Genomic DNA, 13,121 nt, shown 5'->3' with positions numbered 1-13,121 from the left:
ATTCCCTGTTGAACTTGGTGAGTAGTATCAGAAACTTAGAAGTCATGGACATTTTTTTAAACATTGTAACTAATGAATTATGTTCATGTCCATTAGATTTAAAAATATAGCCATGAACCTTCAGCTACGCTGTAGAAGGGAGCATTATGTAGTTAAAACTGAAGGAAGCATTTAGCAGAGCAATTTTTTTACATGCCTTGTTCTCTTCTGCCACCATGTGGCTCTTCCATTTAAAAAAGTTAGGCCTAATTATAATACTCTTAAAGTCACTGAAACAACTGGTGAGGTACTTTGTTCATTGTTTCAGTTGTGAACCATATTTTAAGGTTAAGGTCATTGAGACAGAACGGATCACAAAAAAACGCAATAGTATATTGTTGCATCCAAGTCCTATTCATTTCAGAGTGATTTAGTTGGTTCCTTCCTTACTCTTCAGGAACCCAAGCCTACATTATTTTAAACATTGCATAAATTAGGCAGGCTGAGAATTTTTGACAGAATATAATTACCTCATGCCAGTTTGTGAAAAGCCTATGCTGAAAGCGACTTCCCCCTCTCCCCCCCCAACAAAACCATCAATAAGCATGTTGAGCTAGACCCTGACTCTTCAACTTGAGTAGCTCAGATCTCATCCCAGATGATAGTATTGATTTCTAGGCTCTTGGTAATTTTGAAGTGCTCTCAAAAAGTTTCAAAAGGTCTTGACTTCATTGTGATAAAATTAGGAATAGTTTTTGCAATCTTAAAGATGTCCATGATAAGAAAATCACAAAAGCTTTGCCTTTAAGAAAAAAAGAGAAGTGTTAAGAGTAAAGCAGAAAATGGAATCAAAGAGATTTGATTCCGATTTCCCTTTTTCTCTATTGCAATGTTTAGTTTCTGTATGTAATGCTTTTAGAGTCTGTCTATGAACAAGGCTTGGCTTAATCCTTTTACATTTGTCACATTGAATAGCATTACACTAATTGATTAATCCTACTTGTAAACAGATCAGAATCAGAAGAAACTGATTTTGCTGAAGAACTTCTCATAAGCACTTCCAAGAAGAAGAGCTCATGAATTGAAGGATTCTACCTATGTCTTTCCTTAAATACCCATTCTACCCCAAGGCTTGCATTGTATATTACACTAAAAACCAGCCATTTTACATTACACACCTTACTTTGCTCTGTGATGACTAAAGTAACATGAAAACTGAAGATTTTCTTTCCCTGTGGGTTCACTCAGTGCTCCTGTTGTTTGTTGTTATGCAGACAGGGCTGGTCCAAGGGTCAAGCCAGGAAGTCAGTCTGTATGTCAGGGTCAGGATCGGGTCCATTGAGAGTACCCAGCATCAGATACAGCCCAGTGATCACCAAGCAGGACCACAGTGGTTAGTCAGGGCTGAGGTCAAGCCAGGAAGTCAGTCCACAGATCAGGGCCTGTATCAACAAGGTACATGGCCAAACACAAGCATGACTGTGGCAGAACTCAAAACAGGCACTCCAACAACATAGCTCAGGTAGGGGCTGAAGGTCCAGGCCTGAGTTTATATGGACTCCAGGACCTATAGGCAGGGTCTGTGGAGTGGAGACCTGAGGTGGAGTTAATCAGGGTCATTAAGGGTTATTAGTGCACTCAGGAACCTGATAGATTCTCAGCAGCAATGGAAACACCAAAGAAAAGGAACAGGATAATGCAAATTGTTCATGGAATAATGCCCACAAGCCTCAATTGCCATTTTATGCAATGGCTTAAGTTGGGCAACTTTATATAAAGAAGGGGGGCCTCAAAGAAAAAATTAGGTTGTTTTTGCCTTTTAACATTTCAAGGTTGTCACTTTTTCACTGATATTTATGTTCCTTATAAATTTAGTATTACACCTGAAGAAGAATTTTAATATAAGAACTTCAGAGTCTTTTCCCTACATCGAACCGTTTTTCTTTCCTTAAGTCTTCAAGTCTTGTCACAGTTTCTCTGTGTTTGAAACACAAGAAGATATTTTGCTTCCTCTGAGATACAGAAAATTAAGACCTAACTTTGCACCATTGGAAATACATGGAAATTCTATGAGCGAAGGAGCTAGGAAAGCGTACACTGTTCTGATCACAAAGATGTTATCACAAACTGCACTGAGAATTTCACCTGCTTTGGATCACTGAACTTTGACTGGAGTTAACCAGACGATTAAATAGCCCAATGTAACTGTTGGATTGGCCATGTGATATGATCTTTCACTCCATTTAGATAAATGCCATTGGTTGAATAAAGTTAAATATTTAGCGGCCTGAGCATAATAGCAAAAAAGAAAAAATGCTTGGTATGTGTTTAAAAACATAATGATGCATTTCCCAAGCATCAAATTCATATTGCATTAGCTATAAAATATTTGTTTCCTTGTTGCTATATAATTTTACACACATAAATAGTTTTAGGCACATTGATAGTTTCACAGAGAGGTAGTGATATTATTTTAATGTTTTAAATTATTGGTGTTATCCACAAGTATTAAGCTATATCAAAGGGAACTAAACTGTTTAAGAACCCACAGAGCCTTTTCCTGCCTTTTTTACCAATAGGTGAGGGAGCTCTAGGAGGTGAGCAGGCCACCAGCCCAGGCTGACTTGACAGCATGATCTGTTTTACGCTTTCCTCACACATACATTCCTCGTTAGATTAGGGGAGATAACACCCCTTTCTGTGCTTCGGCTGCTATTATAGTTGCTTAGTTCCTAAATGTTTATGACAGCTTGGAAACACCATTTCTGAAGGAGCTGGGACCCTGCTACCCCAGGCCAGGGGGCTGCCCATGTGGCTTCACCCTGTGCCAGACCTCCCAGCTCTGCAGCAGTGAGTTTGGTTTCAGGTGTACTCATTTCTAGCTCTTTTTCAGCATGTTGGAGTAGCATAGTGAGACAGTGGCGAATAGATAGACCCCCAAATGTCCCACTTTGCCATTACTTTTTGTATGCCAAGGAAATCCCTTCTCGTTTTCTACATTTACAGGCAAAATTAAACACACAGAGTGTGGCATTGATAAGCTTGGGAAGTGAAGTTTCATACTTTCAGGCTAAGTGTAAACATAAGCTTCACCTTAGCTGCTTTAGCCAAAATCACTTCCTTTTCTTTCTACTTCTTCCCATGTCCACATGCAAAGTAGCTCACCATCATTCCTGTTTAAGAAGTACAATGGTGTCTCTGATCCCTGGTATAGGCTGTAACTGTGATGTGGAAACATGCCAGGTTTTTTTGTAAAGTGTACAAGTATTGTATTTTTCTGTAAAGTGGACCACAAAAAAAGGGAAACCCAATTTGATTTGTCTGAATCAGAAGATAAAGATTAGCCTCTTAAGCTAGCAACTTCCCGTATTTTGATTGCTATTATAGTTTATTCGATTCTTCAAAGAGCTGTATTAAAGCAATAGCAATTACTAGAAAAACGGATGGCAGGAAAACCTAAGGATTTGTCTCTTTTTCTATAACATCATGAACTGCTTTGAACAGTTAATTACCTATCTCTAAAATCTGTTTTTTAAACAGATGTGTAATGTGTAACTCTGGATGTGTAATTAATGATTGCATGATAGCAAATAAACCAATACAGCATAAAAATATTTTTTCTTTAAGGAAGAAGGATTTTAACCTGTATAAAAAGGGGCTCAGGAAATGGAAAATTGCCTCTTTGCAGTGGTTAACAGAATTGAGGAGACTCCATTCAATCAACAAGAAAATAGGGGGATGCCATAGTAAAAAAGGCAGTGAAAGTAAAGAAATATTTCTCTACTAAATTTGTAACTGGCCTATGGAAACCAGGGCTGCAGGTGTTCATGGAAATAAGTAGTGTTGCAGGAATTTTAAAACGCTATAATTTTATGACCAGTTATACAAGCTAAGGCAATGATACGAAGTAACTCTATCTTCTGCCTCAGGATATAAGCTGGGAGTCAGGAGGGCACTCCTTTTAATGCTCCAACATTACCTATATCTCAGAAGAAGAATTTTGTTTGTGTTTTTTCTGAGTAGAATTCACGTTCCTAGAAACTTTAGATGGTTGATGATTCTAGGCAGAGTTCAGTTTTGTATTTAATATAAAACAATTCTGAAGAAATTCCATCATGCCTCAAAATGCAAGCCAAAGGTACGAATGGATTACAGATGCCGCCCTGATGACCTGCATGCAAGCAAAAACCCTCCGCACAACTGACAGAGGCTGTGCTATTTGTGATACTACTCTGTGCTATTACTACTCCCAGTTTACAGATAGGAAAATGGAAGGTGAAGGGAGGTACCCAAGGCAACACAAAAAGTGTCAGGGTAAGAGTTAGAAAAGTGTAATAATATATTACCATAGTTAAATACAGGTCTAACAAAATTATCAACGTACAGCACAGGTAGGCAAAATACTTCAAAAATTTTATTATTAAAAGACTTTGCTGGCTTTTTATAGAATTGGTATTTCAGGAAGGTAGACTTCTTAAACTAGTATGGAATTAAACTTAGTAGGGTTTTGCAAGTGGCTTCCTGGATTGAGACTAAGGGAGAAATAATAGAGAAAGTTACATTAGAATAATAGATTAAAATTTTAAAATTAACATTTTCTCAGAGTATAGTTAGAATGAACAAAGAGTTATATATATAAAGTATATATTAAGTATATAAATAATTGTCTTTACAGACAAAGCTTCCCACATCTTAATTAAAGCAGAAGTTTTAGCTTTTGATTGCAAAAGTCTCTAAAGAAGTTTTAAACAAAAGCAAGGAACATATATTCACAAAGCAATCTCAAACAGCAGTTTTTATCTGGAAAAATCATTTTGCAGAAACTAAAAAATAACAGTCCTCAGAGTGAACACCTACTCTTTAGGTATTTGATTTCAACATGTGTCAGAGGTCAGACTAGAATCTCAGGTTATTACTTATTACACAGAACACAAGGAGTGTTTTTTTATTCTAGTTTCAGACTAGAACAAAAAAAACATTGTAGACTCAGACTTGTAAAAAATTAGAAATGCACTCTGAAGCCTAGTATTTTTCATTGATAATACAGGCTTTAAAATTATTAATATATTAAAGACCTCTGTTGTATCATCCCTGATTTTTACTTTCTGAAAGTATGTTTTCTGGTATGCTGTGTCATGATTTGTTGCTTTAACATCAGACCTCTAAAATTATATTTCAAATTGGTTGTACGTTTTCCATTTAGATGTAATGAGCACAATAGTACAGGACAGATCTTTTGTAGATGAGTTTAATTTTGGGCAACTTATACTTCAGAGAAGCCAGAGAAGGTGAAGGCTACATCTCTCATATATCCATCTAAAATGGATTTCCTTCTCAGACTACACCATATTTATCTCAGGTATTACCTTAGTTTCAGGTATTTATCATGGACAGCTTTCTTCAGCAGTTTAAACATCGTCTCCAAGTCAGACTGCCCATTGTGAATCACTGCATTTAGAAAAAACAATCCAATGGGAAGCTAGTTTTGCTGACGTATTATTCATGCCTTCGCAGCTCTCCATTTTTCACCCTGTTGCTCAGTATGTTGAACTGGGCAGATGCTGCAGATGACACACAGCTCTTTGACTTAGCTTTCAGTTTTATGTAACACGCCTATCTCATTGCCTCTGGCATTTATTTCTTTTATAACCTACAATATTCACATATTCACTAGAATACGGAGAAGATGATACCTATTTAGAAAAGATGAAATGAGCTAATGAATCATCATTTTACCTTTTGCTCAAGCAACACAAGGAACCAAACAGTGTACAGTAACAGTTTGTGTCAGTGTGCACACATCTGTATCCATGCACATACACTGTTGTGTATAGGGAGAGATTGCCTATATAGAGTGTCATGTTTTTTCACAGCATAAATGAATTGTTTTTACTAAAGTTGTAAGTCAATCAAATATATACATTATAAAAGCAAGGAAAATCCCTAATTGTGCAAGGAGTTTGTTCCTGCGTAACTGTTGCGTGCATTATTTACTCTCATTGACTTTAATATGACCACTCCCAAGCTTAAAACTAAGTATGTGCTGAATGTTTAGATTTTCAGAGGAACCAGAGTATAAAAATCTTCCTAAACAGAAAGCTAGTTCCAAGGATTTTTTTCTTTTGGAAGAATTGCCTAAGATGTATTTTACTCTGCCTGATGATATTTCTGATATCTATAATAGTTTCTTCACATGTGTAGTCTATTGCCATGTGCATATGTGTTTGAAATATGAGATGCATCTACTATCTAAAGATATTTAGAAGTTGTAACTCCCAGAAGGAAATAATTTTGTATATCAAGAAAAAAGGGCTCAGCATGGTCACCCAGCCTGAATACGTATATATTGTACACAAGTTCCTTTTGGCTAACAAAGTACCATAAAGTCCACTTTTGTGTAGTAATAGCACATAATAAACTGGAGAAAGAACAGGTTGCAGACAGCTTCTGCAGAGCATGTGATGTGCTGCATGTTCACACCCTAGCACGCCCTGTAGTAGCTTGTTTGTACATCTGGACCTACAGGCAGTAGAATCCTTGTTTCACCTTTTGCTCAAACTTCATTTAATAGGTGCAAGCAGCCAGGATAGTAGAAATAGAAAAAAATTAGTATTAAATTGGCTAAATTTTGTCTGAATACCATACAAAGCCTTCCCGACACCAGGTACATCAAAGTATATATAAGGTATACCAAAGAAGTAGGGAAATTTTTAATATATAACCAAAGTCTCCATAAACAAGAAAATTATGAACACCACTGAGAAATGAAAATTTGAAAATGCAGATTCTGATCTATTTGCATAATGTAAGGTTTTGAGGCTAAAAATAAAACCCAATAGGCATAATGAGATTTGCAGTAAAAAACACAAGTGTGCAAATCTAATGCTAGCTTCCTCTTGAAAGCGTATAATACTCAAGTTCTGTAATAAAAAAGCAGTGCTGTGGAGCAAAATAGGAAAGGAGAGGTTAACAGAGATATTACTAATTGTACTTTACTCAAACTTTTGGGGGTATGATTTGGTTAACATGAATAGAAAATACATGAGAATCTGAAGATACAAGTTTGAGAAATGCTTAAGAATGCTAATAGCCCCTCTTCTATGTACGTAAATGATGGCAGTGGCACAGTTCTCACCATCTAACTTAAGGTATTTAACTAAGGTGGTTAAGTTACAAAACTGGCTCCCTACGACTTCAGGAGATGTCTTAAATTAAATTAAAAGCTTGATGCTGCCAAAAAGGGCTTCTCTTCCCTCCGCCCTTCTCCTGTAACCCTCTCTGCTCTTGGCTACGTGATCCCACTGCTTACCTTGATCCACCTCTGGAACTCATCTGACTGCAGGTTGTTCAACCTGATAAAACAGCAAAAAATTACCCTTGCCCACCTTCCAAAGGTGTACATTTTTGCCAGGTTAGTGAGTTTTGTTGCCTGACCTTGAAATCAATCAGATAAACTCCAGAGGCAACACAAGAAAGATGTGGGAGAAAAGAAAAAGAAGCTGGAAAAGAGGGACAGGACTGGATGCCCTCCCTCCAAGAACTATTAATTTGGCTCAGCCACTTGTCACCCTCTGGACTCCCTGTTTAACCTGTAGAAAGAAGTAAGTAGTTCCTGAAGCAATTTAGAGGAAGATCTTATTCATCTATCAAATATATTAAAAAATAAGAAGATTGCTTTCCGAATTTATCTTCTTAAACTAAAGGTTTAACTTTATGTGGTATAAATACCCCACCTTCATCTTTCTTATTCCAAATCCAACCTCCAGAGCAAGCTGGAAAATATTCTATGGCCCTCAATGACTTTTTTCCATTGTTAATCTTTTCTATTTGGCATCTCTGTCATCTTTCTGGTGACATTTTCTCCTCTCAGTACTCCTTTTGTTTACATTTCCAGGCGTGGGGCTTGTTTTTATTATTTTATTTTTTTATTGAACTCATTCACTCAATACTTATTTTGATGTTTTCTTTCAGTGTGTGACTTTGTTGTAATTCTTCCCACTCCATCATTTTTTATTAACAGTATCTTTTGTTCTCATTATTACTCCTCTTCCAGCTATATAATTGTGTTTGCATTCTTCTGTAGTTGCTTTGGCTACATCTGTTTGAATTTTCTTCTCTGAATGCTGCTGGCTATTTGACAACATAGTTCTCTCTACAATTGCTTACTTTCTGTGTAACATTTAATTTGGGGTATTTTTCCAATTATATATTTTTTTCTATTTTAGTCTTTTTTTTCCAGCAAAAAAACGCAGGAGGTTGTAACAGAGCAAGACATCACTAGCAAATAGGAAAAAAGCCTCAGGAAAAGTAAGAGACAGCACTTTTTATCACGCCAAACTTGTTCACTCATTTGTTTAACCCCTGTCAAATAGGCTGAGTCAGAGATTTGACTTTTTCCTGGTGTTATGGATCTAGCCAAATATTTGGTTCAGAAGATGCTTCCATCAACCTAGGGATTTGAATTTCTCCAGTTCTGTAGCATCTTACACCTGTAGCTCCATAAACAGGAGACCCCCTCAAACAAATAGCGGCATGTCCTCATGCCATAGATCACATAGCGCGGGTGCCTCAGTTCAGATGTTGTGGGAAAGTGCTGGGACTGTAGGCTGGAGGGTCTCAGGTTGGGACTGTGACTGAGAGGTGTCTGTCTTCAGTGAGGTGAGGAAAGAAAAGGGAACCTGCAGCACTGCGCAGCAAATGTATGGAGGGCTGGCTGTGTGAGAACACGTGTTTGGAAGCAATTGTGTAAATTAAGTTTCAGTGCATGAAACTTAATAGGTCTGGAGATTACTTACAGATTTTTATATTCCTGTGTTGCCTATCAGATAAGCATTCTTTCTGATTTTACAGACAGAAAATGTAGTAGATTAAGTAACCTCTTTAGGATTTTTTAGAACCATAGTATGTAGTTTGCAAATAGAATCAAGACTTTCTGACTCTATGGCAGCTCTTTTCCCATTAGATTGTCTTTCTCATGTACATCATGCTACTCTCTGATACTTTTGGTGTACTTGTTCTTTGTATCAATGTGTTTTCTTTATATATCTCTCCTGACGGTTATAACATACATAATGATTTTTACTTTTTTCTCCTACATCCATCCTCTTGTTTCCACTCTCCCTTGTTTCCTTAGCCACATCTTTCAGTCATTCAAGTCCCCCTATGAGAGGTTTTACAGCACCTTTGTCATATTGGTGCTAAAAGAAGGAAGCTCACAATATAAAATATTGGAAGAGGGATAAAAAAAGGTGGGTTTGAGCTATTGTATCAGTGAGGCATTAATGCAAGTCCTGCTAAGCCTGTGTCTTGTAAAACTATCCCATAAATTTTCCTTCTGTCATAACTTGAACTTGCAAATGAGAGCAGACTCACATAGTATTTGACAACAGAGGCTATACTATGACACAGAGCTAATTAATTCTGCTCAGTATTTTGTATGTCTCTTTTCTTGCCTTTCGTCCTCATAAATGCATGACATCATGCACAAATTGAATAGTCTTTCTAACTACAAGATGAATCTGCTTTGTGGCTGTCTGTGAATCGTCCTTTAACACCGTGTGAGCTACTACTGCAATAATAAAGTTTGTTATCTGTAAACTATGTCTCAACCTATTGCTGAGTAGACCATAACATAAGTGCTTTTGGAAAAGTTATGGAAGCTTTCATGTCTATTGACCCTGTACATCCCTGGCATACTAAGACAGGAATTCCAAAGTGTCTCCTAACAAGCTATTTATCAAGGTGTTATTCATGTAACAAGCCATAAAGAGTTACCTTCTCTTCTAGGCCAATGTCTTCTGAGCCAATGTACATAGGTAGTGCTTCCATTGTTAATCGTTAACATAGTAGTGCTAAAAGAATTGTTTTGATCTATTAACATTCAGAGGTTTTAATTTGCTAACATGCTGGACTCTGCAAGTCTATAGATTCCCCTGAAAATATGCAAAAATGGCATACATTCACAAGATGAGGAGCAGTCCTTTTCCAGTGTATGTGTGTGCATGTGTATGCACAGAAAATATATTAGAAATCAGGAATAAACTGAGTTTCTGCTTATAGAATTCAGGGATTGGTGATTTTCTTTCTTGTACAGTATAATATAGAATCAGATTAGCTTATTAAGGTGAAGCTTAGTTGATCTGATAGAGTTTGGTCTATTACATTTCCTTTCCTGTTTTACAGATGACTGAATTTTTCCCTTGGGATATGGAGTGAGGACCGAAGTAAGAGAGCTGGCTTTGGTCCTTCAACTGCTTTCCCAAAGTAAGGCAGATAAAAGTAAAATTTACTATATCTCACTAACAGCTTTAAGGAAAGAACAACTTTGCTTCTAAATTTAGTTAAAATCAGTATGGCTCTTAAAAAAAAAAAAAAGTGAATTGTGCACAGCACTACCATGAGTATAAATGTGAATTAGGAAACTTTGCTCCTGGCACATGGATATTATTTAATACAACCACAGTATCAAACAGAGGAGATACAGCAATAGCCGGCTTTCTGTCTCATGTTCTTAATACAATGCACAGAGATTTATTTAATTTAGTGTATTGCAATATCTGTAGCAAACTAATTTAATGGAAGAAATAAGAAACAACACAGAGCAGCAAGTCTAGTTATTTGCATACTTAGTAAACTTCCTGAAGCTGCAAGTAAACAGTGTTTATGGTATCAAAACTCCCTGCCTGCAATCTTCCTCTCCACTGTTAACTGGCAGTTTACTGTAAGCATCAAAGTAAAAACATGTCTTGAGTTTGAATTTTAGGTTTAATAGTAATTAATTTGAGCAGGGTTTTCTAGGTTTAAGGGATAGTGTGAAAGGCAGGTTTTGGCATAAATAAATAATCAAGCAGCAAAAACTGGCGTCTAGCTGGAAATACTGGGATGACAGGTGAAAACCACTGTGGAGGACCAACCTGATTGAGGCCTGTAAATGTAAGGATGAGGTGGGGCCAAAAAAGAAAGATGTTAGCAGAACCTCTGACTGATTTTAGCAGCATTTTTGAAAGATTTAATTTAAAACATATGTGTATGACTAGTGTATAAATTTGTTTTGCGTGTGTTCTGATTAGTTTTAGTAGTGTTCTGGTTATTGCCAAAGCAAGAGCTGATTGTGCACATTCAGTCCGCAGAAATGTTTAAGAAATCAGGAATTTGGACTGTGGATGCACAGTTTTTTCTCTCAGTGACGAATTCAGTTTACAACGTTTGCTCACCTTGTACCTCTATCCTCATGCGTGGTCCTTGGTGATAGTACAACTGTTTGTGAGCCTACATGGTTAAGCAGATCAGGGAAATTATCTGTTAAAAATAACCCTTTTTCTTAGGGTTATCTTAACCCTTAATATCCTAAGAAAAAGAGTTATTTTTAACACAGATCAGTTACTTGATATGTTTCATCATGCAGCCCCACAAGCAGTTGTATGAACCATCATACCAAAGCCCAGAATGGCGGCAGGGAACTCTTTAAACAGACTTTGCTACAGAAAAAAACAGAACGTCAAGACAGTCCCTTCCTTCAAGCATTTGAAAAGTAAATTTTTCTTTTCACATTTTTTCAGCGTAGGAATGTGCTTTATTCTTTCTATGAAAGCCACTAGAGAGCAGCAAATATTTCAAGAGTGGTCAGTCGTAAATGTAACTGGTAAAATGACATCAAGATGATCAGTCAGGTAATTATGGTAAAAGAAGCAGAACTGGGACACTACTTGCCTGATTTTCTTACGGATACATTGTTTGTTTTCTTGGTATAATTGCAAATAGACAGTACACATTTTCAGGTGTAGTTCTACAGGTTATTTCTCTTCAGTGACCTTCAGAATTATATCTATTCCATTCACAAGTTTAAGCAAGTGCTTTATCGTCATCACAAATAGCAGCTCACCAGTTTGAAAGGCAGGAGGCGTAAGAACAAATCATTGCTAGTGAGAAAGTTTCTCTAATTGGAAATTTGTCAGTCAGTCTTAAAATAGGAAGCAGATTACAATCTGGTTTGTGTCATTAAAAATTTTTCATAGATACTGCTTATCTTTAAGTGTTCTTGCTGAAAAGAAAAATCTGTCTGAACTGGCCCTTTGATTTTCAGCATCAGCAGAGAGATGGAGCTTAAAGGATGTGGAAGTTAAATCTAGCCTGGACTATTACAGCTTGTGTTTTATTTCCTCTGTAGACAGATTCAGCCTTTAAGAATGTAATTTTACGCCTTTTAAAAGAACTTTCATATTTAGGTCTCCAGGGTAGGATCAAAAATATGTATGACAAAATGAAGTTACATTGTATTCTTTTGATAGCGAAGGCTACGTGTACACACTAACCAAGCTTTGCCATAGCTGGGAGGCAGGATTACTATATTATAGTAAGAACAACGCTAATGGTTGCAGTCACAGCATGCATTATCTTACCCCACTGCTGTACCCCCTCACCTTTATTGGGGAAGAAAGGGAGAAGAATGGAGATGACATGCATTTTTACTGGGGGTAGATGGCAAATAAGAAAAAAAATTTAAAATGGGAAATTTAACATTGATAACTAAAAAAAAGGACACAAGCTCATTTGTTTGCTGTTCCAGACAACACAGTTCTGGTGAGTGCACTCTTACATTGCCCAAATTAGAAGGATGCAAAACCTTGATAACACTACTCTGTAAAAAAGACTATTGAACAGTTTTCTGTTCCATGATCCCATTTGCATCCCACAATTTCATGAGAGTCCAGATATTTAATCATTTCATTTCCGAGATCTTGGATGGCAGACTTTCCTAGCACTTCCTACCTTGTGAGAATATCCCAGCCTACCAGCCCAGGATATCAAGAAATAAGAAGAAGAAAGCAATGACAGCAGAAATATTCTTTAACTTAGCACAAATAATACTTCTGAAATGATTTATTGATTCTGGATTTATGAGAGATTATTTCAGTACATCATGAAATTATCTAAAAACATGAAGCTTGTGTCACCCAAAAGCAATTTTGCATTATGGATGAGAGAGAGTTAACAGCCTCAGGCTGCACTGGGGTTTCAGAAGCTCAAAAAAGATTTTTTTTTTTAGGGGTTCCCTGTATCTTTTATAGAAGTGTAAAATCTTGCAAATTTGGTTTCCCACTTTTAGAGTATCTCTTTGGTCCACTGTTTTGATCTCTTGAAAA

The 13,121-nt window shown here is 36.8% G+C and overlaps 1 long non-coding RNA gene across 2 annotated transcripts in view; it reads left to right on the top strand.

Annotated features, from left to right (window-relative positions):
• LOC143165479 (uncharacterized) overlaps positions 1-13,121 on the top strand; it is a 91,923-nt gene that overhangs the window by 62,818 nt on the left and 15,984 nt on the right. The window contains exon 3 of one of the 2 annotated variants that reach the window (XR_012996261.1): positions 10,162-10,242. The exons of the other annotated variant lie outside the window; for it this stretch is intronic. This is a non-coding gene — a long non-coding RNA (uncharacterized LOC143165479). The remainder of the gene's footprint in view (positions 1-10,161; positions 10,243-13,121) is intronic. 2 annotated transcript variants of the gene reach the window in all.

Source organism: Aptenodytes patagonicus, chromosome 11, assembly GCF_965638725.1.
Source record: "Aptenodytes patagonicus chromosome 11, bAptPat1.pri.cur, whole genome shotgun sequence".
NCBI classification, from domain to species: Eukaryota; Metazoa; Chordata; class Aves; order Sphenisciformes; family Spheniscidae; genus Aptenodytes; species Aptenodytes patagonicus.
Note: the sequence above shows the minus strand (reverse complement) of the source record. Positions and strands in the feature narration are given on the sequence as shown.